This window comes from Mustela erminea, chromosome X (genome assembly GCF_009829155.1).
Source record: "Mustela erminea isolate mMusErm1 chromosome X, mMusErm1.Pri, whole genome shotgun sequence".
Lineage (NCBI taxonomy): Eukaryota > Metazoa > Chordata > Mammalia > Carnivora > Mustelidae > Mustela > Mustela erminea.
The window spans coordinates 41,543,850-41,550,300 of NC_045635.1; positions in this window are offsets into that span (position 1 = coordinate 41,543,850).

Below are 6,451 nucleotides of genomic sequence, written 5' to 3' on the forward strand. Positions count from 1 at the left end.
CAGCTGCTTCCTGGAGTTGCTATCGCCACGATAATTTTAATGTTCCCTATCTTTTCAGTTACATGGTTAGTAACTCTGCGACTAGCTAAAAAGTCTTTATAATAAGCTCTTTGCATTAAAAAATAACTGGTATTGTTTCTGTCCCCTAGCTGGGTTCTTCAGATTGATGCAGAAGTTTTTCAACTTTGTTAAATAATTGGATTTTTCCCCTTCTAGGTTGTACTAACTTACATTCTCATGAGCAGTTTGAGATGAAGTTTACATTTTCCCATGTGTTCACCAGGACTTATTAGCAGTCTTTCAAACTGTGGCCAGTCTGAAAGGTGTAAAATGGCTTGAAGCTGTTGTATTCATGAATATGGTTTGTCTTTTTATTTTTTAAGTCGCCTTTTTGACCTTTGATAGTATTTTATGGTTTTCCCCATATTAATTTTTAATAGAAACTTTGCTCATATAGCTGTATGTACATATATATTTTAAAATGTAATAATGTATTATGGGGTTTATATATTTATATGTAATATATGTATATATTATATATATGTGTATATGTATATATATATATACACACAAACATATACACACATACACAGATACAGTCATGTATCCCCACAAAACATTTTTGTTTTATATGTTCATTTCATTTTACCCACTTGTTTGCCATCTTGGTTGCTCTTCATTCCTTTCTGCATTCCATCCAGGATCATTTTCTTCTTTGCCTGAAAAATACCCTTTAGTGGAGGTTTATTAGTGTATACCCAAACTCTCAACTTGGAAAATGTGTTCTTTTTTTTTTTTGTAAAGCTTATCTTTTTCTTTTTCTTTCTTTTTTAAGTAAGCTCTAGGCCCACTATGGGACTCCAGGTCATGATCCCAAGGTCAAGAGTCATATGCTCTACCAACTGAACCAGCCAGGCACCCTGGGAATGTTTTCTAATGCACCATTTTGATCCACAAAAGTTAATCCTTTGCCATTAGTATTTTGTAGCACTATGCTATAGTAAATTGATGCTAAATTAAGTACATGTCTTTGTTTTGTTTCCTGGATGTTTCATAATAAATATGAAGACCCAGGATATTTGGATTAATCATCAGATGCCTCCAAATACAGCATACACGTGAATGTGTATATTATACTTTATGCATTTTTTAAACAGCATTCCCTAACCCTCATTTACTGAGTATTAATTACATTTATCAAGATGTTATCTTATTTATTCTTTTAATCTTCAGCTCAACCATTTAAAAAACTTCAATTTTATGTTTTAAAATTATTATTCTTATTCTTATTATTATGGAAAATGTCAAACATAAATAAAAGTAATCTACAGTGACAGAAAGCAGATCGGTGGTTGCCTGTGGGATGGGAATTAAATCCTACGGTGTAGGAGGGACCTTCCTGGGGGGTGAAAGAACTATTCTGCATCTTGATTGGAATGCATATTAAATTATTAAATGAGTAAATTTAAGATTTGTGCACTTTATTGATATAAATTATATCTCAATTAAAATTTAAAAGCAACAATACAAATGTTATGGGTTCCCACAACAGGAGCCATATGTGGGCTTCCAGGGAGAAAACCAGGAATCTTGACCACTAGATCAGATAAGAACACTGGCAATGGGAGACTTAGTCCTCTGAAGGCTTTTGAAATGGCCTTGCTTCATGAAGGTGACCTTCACTGAGGCCCTGTGATGGTTTATGCTTACCCTTGGTTAGCACCCTCGCTGCCAACACTACTGTGTGTATTTGACTCCTAATGGCTTAAGCACAATTCCTCTTGATCCTCCATTAGCCACCGCCACAGTAGGTTTTACCCCAGGATATGTCAGCCCCATTAACCTACAGCATTTCTTTTCACTTCTGTGGGCCTAGAGCACAGTGTCTGTACAGTGACCTATACCATCAGCTCACAATATCTTGTCTTATCACAACTTTTTGATCCAGCAAAGTTTGCTGACTCCCCGTTAGCTCGGAGCATCATGTCTCACCACCCCTTTTCACTGCCATTACAATTTTTGCTGACCCGTTTGCTCACAGCAGAGTGTCTTTTCACCCCTTTAGCCTCCAGCTTTGTGACTGACGATATTCCATTAACTCAGTATCACGGGGGTTTTTTGCCTTCCTTTAGATTGAGCACGGTGACTGCTGACCTCCCATTAACTCACAGTAATGTGTCTAGTCGCCTTCTGTTAGACTGAATGTAGTGTCTGTTGACCCATATCGGCAGTGTCTACTGCTCCCCTCTTGGCCACCATACGATATAGTCAACCCAATGTGTTCTAACCACATTGGATGCGCTCATTATGGTGATGTTTATCAGCCACCTGTAGTCAGTGTCTGACCCCACCATGTACCCACAGCACAGTACAACTGCACCAGTTTCTATCTGCTGTTCCTCAATTATCCACTGGTGTGGTGAGCTTGATCCTTCTGAGCCCCAATACAGTATCTGCAGAACTCAGATGACGTCACTCTGTCTTCTGATCCCCTATTTACCAAGCTTCAAGATTTTTAACCTTGAGACCCAGTGGTGTCTGCTTAAAAGAGCCCCCATCACTGTGTCTCCTGACCCCCCACTACAGCCTGTCATTGTATCTGCTGACCATATACCAATGTCTTTTGATTGACTGATTTTTAAAGATGTATTGATTTATTAGTGAGAGAGGGGGGAGAGAGCATAAGCACAGTGCAGAGGGGCAGAGGGAGAGGGACAGAGAATCTTAAGCAGACTCCAGGCTGAGTGTGGAGCCCAATGCTCCATCTCATGACCCTGAGATCATGACCTGAGCCAAAACCGAGTTGAAGCTTAACCACCTGTGCTACCCAGGTACCCCAAAGAGTCTTTTTATTTATTAGCCACTAGCAGAGTATGAACTCCTTGAGGATGCATCACGTTTTTTTTTTCTCTTCAGTTGAATCATTATGTCAGCTAAATCTCCTCCCTTTAACCACAAGTTCTGTGTCTCTGACCAGTTGAAGCCTCAGTCAAGTCTGCTGACCCCACATTAGCTCCTCTCATGGTATCTGTTGGTCCTCCATTAGCCAACAGTAGGTTCTTTGACACCCATGAGGCCCCAGCAGTGTATCTGCAGATCCTACTCCGCTACCTTCCCTCTGTCTGCTGATCCCCAATTAGCCACAAGAGCTGAGACTTCCATGAGCTTCCAGGATGGTATCTGCTGATTGCCCATTAGCCTCAACTTGCTGATCACCTTTTAGCCATCAGTACAGTGTCTTTGACCCTCTTAAGTTACAATCATGAGCCACTAGTACAGTGTCAGAATGTATCAGTGCCCCAGCTGAGTGCGTGTTGACCATACATTCGAGTTCATCACTGCGTATGCTAACATTAGAGTAGCCTCAGCCCTGTGACTGTTCATTAATCTTTGCCTCATGCTTCTCAGTCTTGGCATCTGCTGCTGACCCTGAATTAGTGTCATCACTATCCACTTATATTGGTCACAAATACAGTGTTTTTGATCATAAAAAAATCAGCTCTTAGCATTAGTCACTCTGCTGATTAGCCATGGAGCACCACTAAAGTGATAACGTCTCTATCTCAGCATCAGTTCATTTATTAGACCCATCCCTGTGGATGCTGGTCCCTCATTATTCCCTAGTGCTGTGTATTGGCCTCGTGAGCCTCATCAGAATGGCTGGGACTCATTAGAGCCTACCCTACGTTAGAGCCCTTCCTGGTTCAGACGATCCTGTATTAGCCACTAGGACAGGGTCTTTGATGCCCAGTAGTCCCCCGTTGCTATGCCTGCTGGTGCTATATCAGCTCCCACAACTGTCTGTTGAATTCCCACTAGTCCTAAGTATAGTGTCTTTGATCTCTGTGATTATTCCCCACAGTTTATGATGACCCTGTATTAGAACCAGCCATTGTTCCCTGATCTCTGTATGCTGGTTTGTTGGCTATTGTTTCAATCCTTGTAATTGTTCCTTGGACTCTGGTGGTTCCCCAGTCCCTCGGACTGCTGCTTTATTTTTCTGTTCCTTGTACTTCAGAACTTACTCCTTGGTCTTTTTCTTTTTTCTTTCTTCCTTTTTTTTTTTCTTGCTGTGGTCTGATCCTTAGGGTCTATCCCCTGTTGCTCTGGCTGTTTTGCAGTCCCTCTGATTATTTTCCAAATATACAAGGACTATTTTTGTGGTCTCTCCAGATGTTTGATGATCCTGCTGTTCCTCCGGTCCAGACACTGCCCGCCTCCAGCTGTTGCCTTTTTTCTCTGGCTATTCCTTCAGCCTGAGACTGTTCCCTTATTTCTGGCTATTGCATAACATTTAGGAATGACTTCCTGTGGCCATTCTAGAGTTTCTATGTCTGTCCTCTAACTCCAAGGACTGTTCTCTGTCCCTCTGGCTGTTTGATAGTTTCTTTGACTGGTTCACATCACTGCAGTGACTGTTCCCCGTGTCCTGGAATATTTTCTCAGCCACAGACTGTTCCTGCTGCTTCTGGTTGTTCTCCAATGCCTGGAATAATTTACCAAACCCTCCCAGTTGTTACCTCAATCCTAGGTATATTCACACCTGATTATTTTCTGGTTTATCCAACTGTTTCTCAAAACCAAGGACCATTGTAGCCACTGGATGTGGCTGGGAGTATCAGACAACGAAGAGTGTCAGGCTGCAGAGGAAGCACCTTCCTTCCACATAGTTCCCTTTAGTTACGGCCGCCGTGGAGAACTTACCTTACAGGGAGGCTTCCTAGTTCAGAGTCCTTGTGTGGCTCCTGGCAGGCTATCTGTAGTCCTGGTGTCACCACATTTCCTCCAATACCCTTCCAGAAAATCCACTAAAGTAAGTAAAGGGAGTTACCCTCCACCTCAGCATTCCATGCATCTGGGTGTGAATCTCTGCTTGGGAGAGACGGATGGCGGATGGCGGAGAGGAAGCACGGGAGGGGGTCAGCCCTGTGAGGTGTGCAGCACGGGGTCGGCGGGGGGGGAGTCCAGCTCAATGGGTGGCCCTTCCCTCCGCTAAGTCTCAGTACTTCCCCTAAAAAATGGACCTCACAATCCACACCCAGAATCCTGAAGTCCGTGCTAGGGTGGGAGGATGATGGATGGGTGTATTTTTTCAGGTCAAAACACAAAACACATAATAACAACTTCCGGTGTAACATTAATAGCAGTGATTTCATTCAGGTAATGTAGTATAATGAAGAACACAATGCTGGTGCCAAATCTGTATTCAAATCCTGTCCCTTAATGGTTTCTTAGATATAACATCAAAAGCAGACACTGTAAAACAAACAGATAAATTCAATTTCATCAAAATTAACTTTTGTTCTGCAAACAGTACTGTCAAGAAGGTAAAAAGTCAACCCACAGAATGGGAGGAAATATTTACAAATCACATATCCTTTATCTTTATCCTTTATCCTTTATCTGGAACATATAAAGAACTTTTATGACTCAATAATAAAAACATAAATAACACAACTTGAAAATGGGCAAAGGATCTGAATAGCAATTTCTCCAAATGAGCTATAGAAATGGTCTAAGCACAAGAAAAACTGCTCAACATCATTAGGCATCAGGACGTGGGGATCAAAACCACAATGAAGAAAAGAATACCACAATGAGATAACACTTCACACCTACTAGTATGGCTAGAAGAAAAAGTGTAGACAGCAACAAGTATTGGTGAGGATGTGGAAAAATTGAACCCATTTTACATTGCTGGTAGATCATAAAGTGGGGCAGCCATTTTGGAAAACAGTTTGCAAGTGTCTCAGAAACGTTAAACAGAGTTACCATACGATTCAGGAATTGCAATGCTGGGTATCCATCCAAGAGACATGAAAACCTGTCCATATAAAAACCTATACGCAAATGTTCACAGCAGCACTATTCATCATCACCCCAAAGTGGAAACAACACAAATGTCCTTTGACTGATGAATGGCTAATCAAAATACAGTATAGCTTTACCGTGGAATGTTCTTCAGTAATCAAAAGGAATGATGTACTGATACTGCTACAACACAGATGAAGTTTGAAAATATTACTTGAAAGAAGCTAGTCACAAAAGATCGCATATGGTATGACTCCATTTATATGAAATGTCCAGAATAGGCAAAACTGTGGAGTTAGAAAGTAACTTAGTGGTTGTCTATGGCTGGGGTGGGAGGAAGGGGGAGCAGCGGAGAGTAGACTGCTAATGGGTACAGGGTCTCCTTCTTGGGATGATGGAACTATTCTAAAATTCTACTGTGATGGTTGCACAACTTTGTGAATATGCTAAAATGAACTTAATTGTTGCATTAAATGGATAAAATTTATTGTATGTGATTTACACCTCAGTAATGTTTTAAAAAGAAAAAGATTATAAAAATAAAAGATTTTAACTGGGTCAGTATTTTAAAATTTGAGTCCTTGTGATTTTTTTTAATGAAAAAAGTTTTCATTAGTGTCTGCTTACGGTTTTGCCTAAG